This window comes from Panthera pardus, unplaced genomic scaffold, assembly GCF_024362965.1.
Source record: "Panthera pardus isolate Hobbes unplaced genomic scaffold, ASM2436296v1 HiC_scaffold_2, whole genome shotgun sequence".
Lineage (NCBI taxonomy): Eukaryota > Metazoa > Chordata > Mammalia > Carnivora > Felidae > Panthera > Panthera pardus.
Window position 1 is genome coordinate 35164079 of NW_026526765.1, and position 14953 is coordinate 35179031.

A 14953-nucleotide genomic window follows, 5' to 3' on the forward strand; every position below is an offset into this window, starting at 1 on the left:
TTGAAAGCAAATTATGAGCCACATTTCAAAGATCTAATTCTTAGCAAATACTTTTTGCTCGTCAACCTGAATTTGGAAAGGAAGGCACAATGTGAAATTTTACCTTCTTCTCTCAACCAGTCATCACAGACGGTGATCTGGGAGAGTTGAGTTTGGTAGAAATTCTCACCCTTTGCTGGCTTTCTGCCTATCTTCTAGGATCCTGTCTCCAGGCTCTGGAGTGGATGGGGTGTTCCAGCAGGTCTCATCCTGGTCACCAGAAACCGTAAAGGAGGAAAAATAATTCTCACTTTTGCCTTGGCTGAGACACCTTTTGTTCTAGGGAAACTTTCAAGTGGATAAACTTATCCAGGTTAGAAGTTCTCCACTGTGGCCACTGTAATTCACGATTATCTTTGGTAAGGTTAACCTGCTTGTTCAGACTTAAAACAAAATTGTATACACTGGAGGCCTCACACTTGACCCAGTGCAGTTTAAGTGTGCCCAGTCCAGTTTTTAAGTTGGACCCAGTCCAAGTCTGCTGTTTCTGGACCCAGTTTGGAAAAAGAAATGCTTAGATAAAGTCTGAAAGCTCATAATGCAAAGCTGCAGAGCTAGGATCTGAGAGGGCCTTGGCCACCACCTCCAGAGGCAGCGAGAAAGCAAGCTCCAGAAGCTCCAGAGGTACCTATTTCTGCTGGCTCATTGCTCCTGGGGGTCATTTGGGGTCTCCTTGGGTTCCTTCTTCTGATACTAGAACTGGTAAGAGATAAGCTAAGGCATATTAAAAATTCCAAGAGTTTATTTGAGCAAAATTTGACTTGAATTGGGCAGCATGCAAACCACCAGATAAAAAAAAAGAGCTCCAAGGCAGGTCATGATCTCACAGTTCCGTGGGTTCAAGCCCTGCATTGGGCTCTGTGCTGACAGCTCAGAGCCTGGAGCCTGCATCTGATTCTATCTCTCCCTCTCTCCTTGCCCCTCTCCACTTGTTATCTGTCTCTCTCTCAACAATTAAAAAAAAAAAAGAACACAAAAAACCTATTAAAAAAAAGGGCTCCAAGGAGCAGTACAAAATGAGACTTTTATAGGCAGAAGGGAGCAGGAACAGTGAAGTTATGCCAGGCAAAAAAGCAGGTTGGTTATTGCAGTTACTTTCCTTTAGGGAATGGCAGGGTCTCTCAGGCAAATTAACTAGAACTGATCAGGTGATTCCTGATTGACTGGTTTAAGGTTCCATTTCTGAAAGAGTAAAAACTGTACTTACTCTCATTTTGAAGATGTGGGGCTTAGCATAGGTGATTCCATTTTGGGCTGGTTATCTTGTTTTTAATACTGGGAACTGGGGTCTGAAGTGAGGGCAGTCTTGTGGGATTGAGCTCTTGAACCCATGGAGTCTGATGCCAGCTCTGGGTAGTTAGTGTGAGAATTGAATTGAATTGTAGGACACATATTTGGTGTTGGAGACTAGGAGAATGGGTTGGTGTAAGAAAAAAAATCACTCACTCGTCATCTGCCCAACTTTTAAACACTGACTGCTCTACGGCTCAGCCCTGGATCTCTTTTTTGCCCTGTCTATGCTGATTGGAGATTACATCTGCATTCTAATTGGAGATTACATCTATTTTCGTGACTTTCAAAATCATCTATAAATTCTTGAATCCTAGGTTTTTATTATTAGCCAGAATTTTGTCTTTAATTCTAGACTCTTTTACCCAGGTGCCTTCTTGACACGTCCTCTAGAATGTCTAGTACATATCCCAGACTTCACATGTATGAAACCAAACTCTTGTTTTTCCCTTCCCAAACTTCTCCTTTCACAGTTTTCCTCAGTAAAAAGCAATTCATCCTTCCAGCTGCTACGTCCAAAAGCTTACATGTCACCCTTGTCTCTTCCTTTTGGAGATCTCACATCCTGCATGTAATCTGTCAGCAAATCCAAGTAGCTCTGCCTTTAAAACATCAGAATTTGACAACTTCTCACTGTCCCCACTGCTGTTATCTTGTTCAGACCACCATTATTTTTCACTGAGAATATGGCAAAATGGTCAACAATGTCACCTTTCTTCTACTCCTGACACAATCTGGTCAATTTTCAGTTGCTACCATTTAACTCAGAGTAAAATCCAGAGCTATTAAAATGGTCTAGAAGGCTATAGATGATGTATCCTCCATTCTGACCTGCCAGTCTCCCGTCCATTCATGACGCACCATCCCTGGCCTTGCTACTTTTCTCATATGCCCGACTTGCTCCGGTCTTAAGCCCTTTATATTTGCTCTTTCCTCCACCTGGAATATTCTTCCACATATTCCAATGTCTCTTCCTCATTTTATTCAAGTATTTGTAGAAATTTATCCTTCTCAGTGAAGCCTACTCTGTCCATCTTAAGTCTTTTTTTTTTTTTAAGTTTATTTATTTTGAGAGAGCGAGTGAGAGCATGTATGCATGTGCGTATGTGCAAATGCACACACATACACACACATGCGTAGGAACATGTGATGTGGAGGGGCGGAGAGAAGGGGAGAGAGAGAATCCCAAGCAGGGTCCATGCTGTCAGCAAAGAGCCTAACTCAGGGCTGAAACTCACGAACTGTGAAATCATGACCTGAGCTGAAATAAAGGATCGGATGCTTAACTGAATGAGCCACCCAGGCACCCCTGTTCGTTTTATTTAAAATTGCAACTACAGCGAGTCCCAGAATTCTTTGTTACTCTTTCTTGCTGTGCTTTTCTCCATACCGCTTATACTCACATGTTATACCATATTCTTTACTTGAAAAAACAAACAAACCCTATTTTCCTCTTTGAGCATATAAGTTTCATAAAGTTCAGATTTTATTATTATTTTTTTGGTCTGTTTTGTTCATTGGTAAATCCTTAGCACCTAAAACAGTTCCAGGAACACAGTAGACATAGGACAGATATAAGTAAGATGGATAAATGAGTAAGAGAATTGTAACTGGATACCATACAAATTATTCAGTGATAACAAAATCCAGCTGGAGAAAAAGCACTAAGTGACAGTATTAGAGACATACATAGTGGGGGGAAAGGAACCAACAGCTGCTGACCATTTACTCTGTTCCAGGTACTATGCTAGTTTCTTTATATATGGTATCAAATGAAATATTAACAATAATTCCTGTGACATGAGTATTCAGTCATTTTATAGAAATAGTAACCAAGAGGAGTAAAATGAATAGCTGAAGTTCACATAGTTAATAAATAGAAGAGACAGATTTCAAAGCTAATACTGATTCCAGATATCATAAACTTTCTATGTTAATCATGATTCTCACAAAGAGGCAGGGAAATACCAAAAGACGTAGCTTCCTCTGATGGATGTCATTGAGTTTAGATCTTTTTTCCCCCAGAGTTTCTTAAAAATATTTGTATCTTAAAATAATCACGTATCACAGAATCTGGATAATATACACACAAAACGTAACGATCAGATTTTAAATCAAGATGGTGTCGTAATTATATTACATTTTTTATTTTAGGAAATCTTGCTAGGAAAATTATCTCAAGGTTATACTGCTGTATAAAGTGAAATTACGCTGAAATATTAACTCTGATTTGTCAGCATTTTTTGAAGCTATAGAAAAACTTTTATCTTCTTGACTTAAATAATTTTCAAGGGTTGTGTCACCTTATGCATTTTGAGAGTGCCTCTATTTTCTGTCTCATTGCAACCATGCGCTATATAAAATACAATCCAACAATACTCATTTTCTTTTGAATTTATTCCATTGAGACATTTCCTAACGTTTACCCTCACAAGCTTCCAAAAGGAGATTATGTTTATCCTTTTAGTAAAGAAAGTGAAAAAGTAGGTAGTGTTTGGTTAACTCAGTTATATGGACATGTTCCCTTTGGAAGGGGAAAATTAGATAGGTCTCCCAATAGATTTATATTTTAGTTATGATTTACCATCATCAATTTATAGCAGAGAAATTAATTATTTTTTCATGATAATAGAGGTCACAGAGCAGTCAGTGACTGGATGCTAGTGTCTGATGATTCACAGCAGTCCTTTTATTTTGGACATTTATTAACTTTCACAGGGTATCTTTCTATGGGCTGTGACAAAGGTTTATCTTATGGAACAAACTCAAAGAAAGATACTAACTTGTATGGGGTTGAAGAGCACAAAAATCAGTAGTCTATTACTCTGGAAGGCAGCTGTAGGTCAGCACATAACTAAGATAAAGGAATGATCTTTTTCATGATAAGGTCACAAAGTTCTATCAGTGCTGTATATTTAATTAATATTAAAAATGGAAATTATATAAAAAAGTGAAAAGTTGAAAGCATGATATAGCTACAACTTGGAATATTACAGGGTCATTGAACATTGTAATATTGCAGAATTCTATGAGTATGGGGGAATTGTTCACAATGTAGTATCAAGTAAAAAGACTACATCCACAACAATGTGGAAAATAGGGTATACTTTTGGGAACTATATATCCATATCTGCACATAAAATGCTGAGTGCTTACACTTGAGAGATGGTGTAAGGTTATTGTAAGAGAGATGTGAGGTTATTGTAGTAAGAGGTGTAAGGTGTAAGTTTATTGTAAGAGGTGTAAGAGGTGTAAGGTTATTGTAAGAGAGATGTAAGGTTATTGTAGTAACCTCATTAATTTCACTGAATCATTTGCTGTGTGTGGGTGGACAGGGTGGGGTACAGCTATTCCATATAGTCAATCAAGGATTCAGGCTGTTGTTTCCACCATCTTGGATTCAGGCTGATGTTTCCACCATCTTCAATCAGGGTTTCCAGTGTCTCCCGGACACTGACAATGAACTGGCAGATGGGAAAAGAAGGAGAGTAGAGGATCTCTGGAGGTTGTATGGGCCAGGCTAAAAGTGAAGCAAATCACTTCTGCTACATTGGCCAGAACTCAGTTCTATGGCCTCATCTAATTATAGGAAGAGTAGAAAGTGTGGTCTGCTTGTGCGTCCAGGAGAAGAAGGATTAGCTTTTGGTAAACACAGAGCAGTCTCTGTCTCATGTAAGATCCTGGGTAATATGTATACTCATTCTCATTCTTTACTCTGTTTTTAAGTGGTCATTGGATTTCTATGTCTGTGCTTAAGGCAGAAAGCAACATCTATCATCACTTGATTTTGTGCCAATTTTGCTACTATTGCCACCACCAGATCTTGAGACTGACAACAGGGTTCTATATGGAGGGACGTAGGGTGGATACTTACCTAGGATGAGCTTTTCAACGTTACATTGGCCCACTCACACTCTGTTGTGTCAGCCATTATTTTGTTGTGAGTCAGAGTCTTGAAAACTTGCCATTAGTTTTGAGGATCATAAACCACAAACCATTATAGAAAATGACCACAAAAATAAAGTAGCTAATTGCAGCCACACCAGTTTTATGTCCGTGGCATTTAGTACATAGTAGGTGCTGGAGGAATGCGCATTGACTGACTGATAGTCTTCCCACATTTTTCCAAGTGGTGGTCTTTTTCTGTCCATAAACTAGGAGCCCCTGAAAGGCAAAGACAGTGCCTTCATTTTGTGAATCTCTTTTGGTATGTGTTTGTATAATTCATTTTTAGTCTCTTTCTGCCATATGTTGGGGAATATACAAGATTATGTTGTTAAGGCCAGATGGAAAGATCTCTGGGTTTAGAGGTAGAAGCTAGGCTTAGCAAATAATCAGTTCTCTGGCAAGTCCATGGGCACAGTGGCATTCACTAAATACTTTTTGGGTGATTTAGGCAAGTAATTTCGCCTCTCCAGTATTTCTTTTTCCATAAAGCAAGTATAATACTGATAATATCTGCTCTATTTCTGGCACCCCTGTGAAGATCAGAATGCTCTTAGTTTTCACTTACAAACTTAAAGGATGTATGTGACCTATCTAGACTTTAGAAATACAATCTTCTACAGTATTCAGTTAAATTCTGCTGGATAGTCTCCATTTGTCTCTGTAGGTCCACTCTTCAGTCTTCTCCACTCTTCTGTCACTCAAGAGGCTGATCTCTGGATTTTTATCAGGTGGGCACCCTTGACCTATGGCTTACGCCTCAGAGAAGTACCAGTAAGGAGACTAACTAGATGGCTGGAGGAAAGGGAGTTTGGGATGTTTATTCCACAGTTTCTTCCCTGCAGGGCTGTGGGTTGGCAGAGTCTGTGTTCCTCTACCAAAGGCTGTGGCTCCTGTCTGGTAGGTCTCTCCTACTATAGTTACAGCTTTCTCCAAGTTCCTATAATGTCTCTTTTCCCTTACCCTTTCAAGTCTAGGGGTGGTAGTGGTCTCAGGGTTTTTAAAAAAATTGAAGTGTAGTTGACATGCAGTATTATATTAGTTTCAGGTGTACAGTATAGTGATTCGACATTTATATACATTGTGAAATGATCACCATGGTAAGTCTAGTTACCATCTATTAGCATACAAAGTCATTACTATATATATATAATATATAATATATAACATATAATATATATGTATAATATATATTATATAATATATAATATAATATATGTAATATATAATATAATAATATATAATACATATATTATATATTGTACATATATATGTGTACATATATATTATATATTATACATATATAATATATATGTACACATATATATTATATATATATCAATTTTTAAAATGTTTATTCATTTTTTTTTGAGAGACAGAGAGAGAGCATCAGTGGGGGAGGAGCAGAGAGAGAGAGAGGGAGACAGAGAATCTGAAGCAGGCTTCAGGCTCTGAGCTGTCATCACAGAGCCTGACATGAGGTTCAAACTCACAAACTGTGAGATCATGACTTGAGCCAAAGTCGGACGCTTAACCGACTGAGCCACCCAGGCTTCCCCAAAGTCATTACAATATTATTGACTATATTCCCTTTGCTGTACTTTATATCCTTGTGACTTAACCTATTTTATAACTGGAAGTTTGTACCTCTTAATCCCTTTTATCTATTTTGGCCATCCCCCACCTCCCCTCCTGTCCGGCAGCCACTGGTTCTCTGTATTTATGAATCTGTTTCTATTTTTTGTTTTGTTTTGTTTTTTAGGTTCTACATATAAGTAAAATCATACTATATTTGTTCTCTGTATGGCTTATTTAACTTGGCCTTAGGGTGTTTTTATCATCCCTGTTGTTGCCTTTCACCTTGCCCACCTTTGAAAGTGGCCCTTACCCTCAGATAATTCACTCCTTTTGAATGTGCCATAATCCTGTCGGGACTCTGACCTATACATATTCCAAAGATATCTGTGCTGCATCACCATGCATAATATGCCACACTTAAGAAAATGATATTGCTTAATGCATGAGCTGTAACAAGAGATTTCTTCAGAAATGGAAGTAATCTTCATATTCCCCTGTGTGCATTATGCAGTGGCAACACAGGCTAAGCCTGTCTGTAGGAAGCTGATCAAAATTCCTGACAATTAAGATCGTAAAATTTCATAGACGTTATTAACTTAGAAACAATGAAAGGGCATAAGAATATTGAGAAATGTTAGAAAATTATTTATAAGTTGTGCAAATATTGTGGCTGCCTAATTAATATAGGATATTATGCATGCATCCAGGTCAGCTCCTGAGCAGAAGGCTCTCTGATTCTCTGCTGCTTGGGTAACTTGTATCCCCCTCCTCAAAGAAGGTGTATTTTTCCTCTGAAGATTTCACCTTTGGTATCCTTTCTTTGAAATGTTTCTCTGGCATAATACAGGGGTTTAATGTATGATTAGATTGACTCTACATCTCAGTTTGAGATTGTTTCAGTTTAATTAAGTGCTAGTTTAATTTTAGTATCACCCCCCTTATACTCTTAAAAGTGTTCTAATTTGAATGAGAAGTTATATTGACCCCTATGTATAATAACCTTTGCTGTTGTTTATGGAGATATTGAGCTATATAAACTTTATAAACAACCTGTGTAAGTTTCAAATACACAGCCTCATTCTGTTATACCGTGTCATTTACACAAATTCTTGTATGGTGGTACCTGTGGTTCTTGGTTTGTTTCTGAAATTGGCTACCTGAGTATGGTAGACTTAATTCTCTGGTCATTTAGTTTTTCTTTCTTGGGTTCAGGGGTAGCATTCAATTCCAGGTTGAAATAGCTTGGCCTTTCAACCTTATCTAAGTGCTGTATTCCTTTTCTAAAGCAGCACGCTTCTTTTTCTTAACTATAAGCTATTCTTTGATAGTTGAACACTTAAAAAAAAAGCTGTATACTTTTTTCCTCTTGGCAGAAGTCATTCTGAATTTTTCTTTGCTTTTTCTATTTCATTCTGTTATCCAGTTTAAAAAGTGTCATGACAAAGTATCATGATATCAGTTTTAAAAGTATCAGGCATATCGAGATATCTCTATGCACCATGTCAAATTTGTTATTCTTCAAGTTCTTCATATTTTTGAAAACATTCATAAATTTTAAGCCCATATAATTGTACCAGCCCTGGGAAGTGGGAGTTTGAGGAGAGAGACGTTTTAACTGTGGTACCTCACTGAAGATTTCTGAAATATGAAATCACAGGCAGAATTTTATCTTTTGCAGTCATTACCACATAGTCAGAGATAGCTTATTAAAGCTCTGAGATAGGATGCATGGAGTTAAGAAACTTGGCAACCTAATGGAATTTTTCCTCTAGCAAATAGTATTTGTTACATAACCACCTACTCATGAAACACACATCATCAATAAAATGTTTCATGTTTTCAGAGATATTGTTGAATAAGCACTGAAATATCCATTGCTATCAATTACTCCAGTTTCTATATATTTTTAAAATAGCTTGATTAGTCAAAATATTATTTTGTCATTTATTATCCATTTACTCATTTGGTCAAGAATTATTTATTGCGGTTACTCTATGTCAGACATTGTGTTAGGCACTGGGGATAAAATGATAAATGAGAAAGATACAGTCATTGCTCTTGGGGGGGTTGCTTACAGATGGGCAGAACACAAATAGGTACCTAAAGAACAGTGTGATGAGAGGCATAGAGGTGTAAAAGGCAGACCTATCTGAGAATTAGTGATCAGACAAGCCTTCCTGAGAAAAGTCCAGTTTAAGCTGGGCCTGAGGAACAAGTGTGAGTTAGCTAGGATAGAAGTAAATGGGGCTGGGAGAAGGAGAAGGGTGGAATGTGTTCTAGAAAGAGAGGATAGCGCGTGTACAGGTCTGCTGGTCTGGGAGAATGGGACGCATTCAGGGAACCAAATGGTCTGGCTGGAATATGGAGTGTGAAGGGAGAATGAGGCTGGTTGGAAGCAGAGGGCTGATAGGTTGTTAGCCAAGGGGAGGACATAGGATCTAATGGTTGAGGGCACATGTAAATCATCTTACATCAGATTCAAGGATCTGGTCCAGCATACTTTTCTGGGATATGTTTCTACCATTTATCAATATGTGCTCTAGGGTGCAGGCCCTGAAGACCGTAGGCTGTTGCTCTTTCAGGGAGGTCCTCTTTCATCTGTCTCCAAAGTCTGTGTTCTCCATTCGACTTTCCTTGATTTTCGTGGTTGGGAAATGCCCTCTTTCTGTTGTGAACTTCCACAAGTCTGTGTACCTCCCTGAATGAGGCTTCATGCATAGTTTTCTTGTGTTTATGGCATATATTAGCTCTCTTTGCCAGATCATGCCTTAAGGACAATAGTTTGTCTTCTTTATCCATTTATCTCTGGTAGCAATTGCCTAAGAATAAATATGACACTTGTTTGGTTCATATCCATGTCCAGTGAATCCATTACAGTTTGGAAACATTCAACCTCATGCAGTCCGCATGTTGAACTCTGGGATCTTCTTCTTTTTCTCTATTCTGAGTGTACTTGCAGCATTGTTGGTGCGCAGGGAGCTAGCCTGAACATCACTACTCTGACCTCAGTGGAGTAAAGAACTCAACCAGCAACAACAGTACCTTGGGGTTGCAGGCTGCTCTTTTGCTATTATAATGGGGTGAAAGAAAAATTTATATGAAGTATAGACAAGGACTAGCAGAGAACCTACTAGACAAGATTAGTGGACTCCCAGATCTATTTGGGAGGAATTGGAAGGAGATTAGAGTTTTTGTGAAACAGGTGGGGGTTAAGCTAGAGAAATACTTTTGTAAAGCTGCCTTCATGTTCCAATTTCCACTCCTGGTCTGGGTGCATGGCAAACATAAATCACCTACATTACGTTTCATTCATTTCCTCAAATGTATCTATGAACATCTTCTGGAGGGGGACCCTGATCCTGTGGGATAATTGAGTTGCATGGTTAGGGAAGCACACACCTTCCCTGTGATTAGGAACTGGGGTACCGCAGCAGTATGACATTGCAGAACCTATCTCCAGTTCTTAACTGCCAGCTCACATTAGGGGCTCTCGGTGCAGCACACCAGCCTCTCCTGGGGTGATCTGGGTTCTGGGGTCCAAGCAGTGAAGTTGCAGATGTATGAGGTGGTAAACTCGGAGCCAGGTTAGCATCATCATCCCTGAAGGAAGCACCAGTCTTTTTCCTGACCTGATGGGGAGCTGGAGTCCAAATCTTGTTGTTGACCATTTTGAATCGTTTTAAGCCCCTGGCCACAGTCAGTTTCCACGGAGCTTTGTGGGATGCCAGCCTTCTCTCTGGAAGGTCGTCTGCGGGAGATGGATCTTGGACAAGTTATCCTTATTCCTTTCTAAACATGTGAGGTTAAAGGTGTGGAAAATATCTGATTGTTTTTTGATAGATGATCTAATTATTTTATTCTGCTTGTACATTGCTTAGCACTATGACAGGCACAACTAAATTTTTAGCTTTTTTTAAAAGTATAAAACTTGTATTTTTATATTACAAAAGTAATAACACTGTGTAGAAAAATTAAAAAAATCAGATAATGTAAAAGAAAAATTAGAACAGAAGTAGTAGTTTTCCATAGCTTTTTTTTCTTTCTAGAGAAAAGTATATACCTACACATGCAAATGTATTTGCATACACATGTGTGTATATACATCTTAATTAAATTTTTGTTGGTAGTCTTGGACTTCATATAAGATAATGGTATGAGACATTTGAATATTGAGGGTTTCTATAGGAATTTCATTCACATAGATGTGCATATATATGGGCAACTTTGGAGAAGAGACAATTATGGTCACATTATTGAATTAAATTATTTATGGAATTAAATTAAAATTTTTTGTAATCCAAAATAAAGAAGGCCTACAGAAATTGTAGAACAATTTTGGTAACACTGAACTAAATATCAACACAATCGTACTCAGAGAATTCTATCACATGATAAACTTAATAACTAAGAAATGGTGTCTAATGATCGAGAAAGCCCTTACTGTCTGAGAAGCAATCATGTGACAAGGGTCACCATGAGATAATGACACAGATCATTCTGGTAGCTTCTGTGATGTAATGCCCATTTTTTTGTTTGTTTGTTTGTTTGTTGGCTAAGTCTCTTTCCAGGTGGGTCAACATAGCTGTGAAGAGTCTCAAACTGAAGTTTTGCTGTTTCATTTGGGGAGAAACCGCTTTGTTGGGCAGACCCATTGAGAGTTCACTATTAATGCTCCAAGGATTGTTGATTCTTTTCTTTGAGGCAAGAAATTTGGGGGCAATTTGTATTGGATACAATATATTGTTTGATAAAGTAAAATTAAAATGAATTTTAATTTTTTTCTTTTACATCGAGAGGGTTTTTTTTTTTTTTTAAATGTAAGCCACAGAAAAAATATTGCCTCCCAACTATCTAAAGGGAGAATAACATGGATGCAGAGAAGGAGTAATTTGTTGGGAAAAGATGAGGCTGTTCTTCCACAAAACATAGACATCATCGAAGCAATGTTCTTGGATGGTAAAACTTCTTGGTGGCTGCCAAGCTTATATGGTATATCATTGATGTCTAACATTTATTATTACCTATTGCATGGGTTCTGAATAAAAGTATTGCCTTGGGAACTTGAAATCTAAAGTAAACCACTTCCAGATACTGAAGAAATGATGACTTTTAGGAGTGCCAAAATGATTCAAGATGAGATCTTACAAAGAGCTTGTAATGAGCAGTTTCAAAGTCGCCATCAAGAAAAAAATTTGCAAAGGATAAGTAAGATATTTTAGACAAAAAGTTCATTTTCTGACTAGTTAACATTTGGTATGTGAATACCTTGTTTGTATGGGATGTGATATGCAGAATTAAGGCAGTGCTCCTTGTAAGTTAAATTTAACATGTCAATGCTTTAAACTTTAGGCATTAAAAAAAATTGTTGTTGAAATTTATTCATTTTTGAGAGGCAGCAAGAGACAGACTGTGAGCTAGGATGGGCAGAGAGAGAGGGAGACACAGAATCCGAAGCAGGATCCAGGCTCTGAGCTGTCAGCACAGAGCCCAATGTAGGGCTCACACTCACGAACCGGGAGATCCTGACCCGAGCCGAAGTCTAATGCTTAGCCGACTGAGCCACCCAGGCGCCCCTGGGCATTTTTATTATTATACATCACATACCTAACTAGGGTTATCATTTGAAGGATGATTTAATTCGTTTTGATCACTGGGAGTCACAGATGTGAATAGCAGATATTACTTTAGTATAAAAACAATACAGTGAGAAACTGCTAAAGTAGGTTGAATTTTTATTTTTTAATTAAAAAACTTTCATTTTAATTCTAGTTAATATACAGTATTACAATAGTTTCAGGTGTACAACATAGTGATTCTACAATACCATACATCATCTGGTGCTCATTATGACCAGTGCACTCCTTAATCCCCCTCACCTATTTCACCCATCCCCCCACCTACCTCTTCTCTGGTAGCCCTCAGTTTGTTCTCTGTAATTAAGAGTGTTTCTTGATTTGTTTTTCTCTCTCTATTTTTTTTCTCCTTGCTCACTGTTTTGTTTCTTAAGATCCACATATGCATGAAATCATATTGTATTTGTCTTTCTTTAGCTGAGTTAATTCACTTAGTATTATACTCTCTGGATCCATCCATATTGTTGCAAATGCCGAGCTTTTGTTCTTTTTTTATGGCTGAATAATATTTCATTACATCTATCTATCTATCTATCTATCTATCTATCTATCTTCTTTATCCATTCTTCAGTTGACGGGGCTGAGCTGCTTCCATAATTTGGCTATTGTAAATAATGCTCCTATAAACATTGAGGTGCATGTATCCCTTTGAAATAGTAGTTTTGTATTCTTTGGGCAAATACCCAATAGTGCAATTGCTGGATTGTAGGGTGGTCTTATTTTTACTTTTTGAGGAATCTCCACACTGTTTTCCACAGCAGCTGCACCAGTTTGCATTTCTACCAAGAGTACACAAGAATTCCTTTTTCTCCATGTCCTTACCAGCATCTGTTGTTTCTTGTGTTGTTGATTTCAGCCATTCTGACAGGTGTGAGGTGATATCTCATTGTAGTTTTGACATGCATTTCCCTGAGGATGAGTAATGTTAAGCATCTTCATGTGTCATCTGGATGTCTTCTTTGGAAAAATGTCTGTTCCTGTCTTCTGACCGTTTTTAAATTGGATTATTTGCTTTTTGGGTGTTGAATTTTATAATTTCTTTTTATTTAAGAATTTTTTTAAAGCCTCCCAATATGGGATTCAAACTCACAACCCTGAGATCAAGAGTTGCATGCTTTACTGACTGAGTCAGTTGGGCACCCAGAGTTTTGTAAGTTCTTTATATATTTTGGATACTAACCCTTTATTGTATATGTCATTTGTAAATATCTTCTACTTGATAGGTTGCCTTTTAGTTTTGTTGATTGTTTCCTTTATATGGCACCACAAAAGACCCCAAATAGCCAAAGCAATGTTTAAAAAGAAAAGCAAAGTTGGAGGTATTACAATTCCGGATTTCAAGTTATATTACAAAGCTGTTGTAATCAAAACAGTATGGTACTGGAACAAAAACAGACATGTAAATCAATGGAACAGAATAGAAAATCCAGAAAGAAACCCACAGCTATGTGGTCAATTAATCTTTGATAAAGTAGGAAAGAATATTCAATGGAAAAGGACAGTCTCTTCAACAAATGGTGTTCGGAAAACGGGATAGCAACATGCAGAAGAAAGAAACTGGAACACTTTCTTGCATCATACACAAAAATAAATTCAGAATGGATTAAAGACTTAAATGTTAGACCTGAAACCATAAACATCCTAGAAGAGAACACAGACCATAACCTCCTTGACATTGGCCATAGCAACATCTTTCTAGGTATGTCTTGTGAGGCAAGGGAAGCAAAAGCAAAAATAAATTATTTGGACTATAATATATTATATTTTTAAAAAAATCTCTTCTTGAAAAATAAGAATTTATAGCTCTTTTCTTTTCTGTTTCTTATCAGTGTGATTTCTCTCTTGTCACAATATAGGACAACTTCTAAACTGCAGGTTTTTGAGGTTTTTTTTCCCCCCCTGGAAGAACCTGAGAATAATTCTGCCTTTTTGAATAAAATGAATTGGTTTTTGGTATTTTTGTCTGTTTTTAGGCCTTCCAAGTTTGTGGGTGTGTTCTGGTCAATTAAAGAATTAGAAGCATGACACAAACGTAAATGATTGTTTTATTATTTGTCTTTTCCAAGAAGAACTTCTCTATAATTGCATAGAAAATTTTGAAAAGGTTCAGTGCCCACATCTAACTGTCAAGGTTTTTGGCCATTATCAGATAAATTCACAGAAAAATGAGGATATTATTTGAACTCGAAACTTATAATCTATTTCCAGTTTGTTGACATTGACAGCCAGAAAGATAGATTATTTGGAATTTTTGCTAAGCTGATGATATAAACAAACACAACTAAATGCTCTTAAGTTTTAGGTTGTTTACATTGTACTCTGTAAATTTCTGTCCCTGTTGTCACTGCATAATGTTAGATATCACTGATACCTGCTTTATCTGTGGTGTCTGAATAACATAATGGTCAAATCTATTATTTCTCTTGTTTTAAATTCAGCTAAACAGGTTTGAATCCAAATGCTTTGTT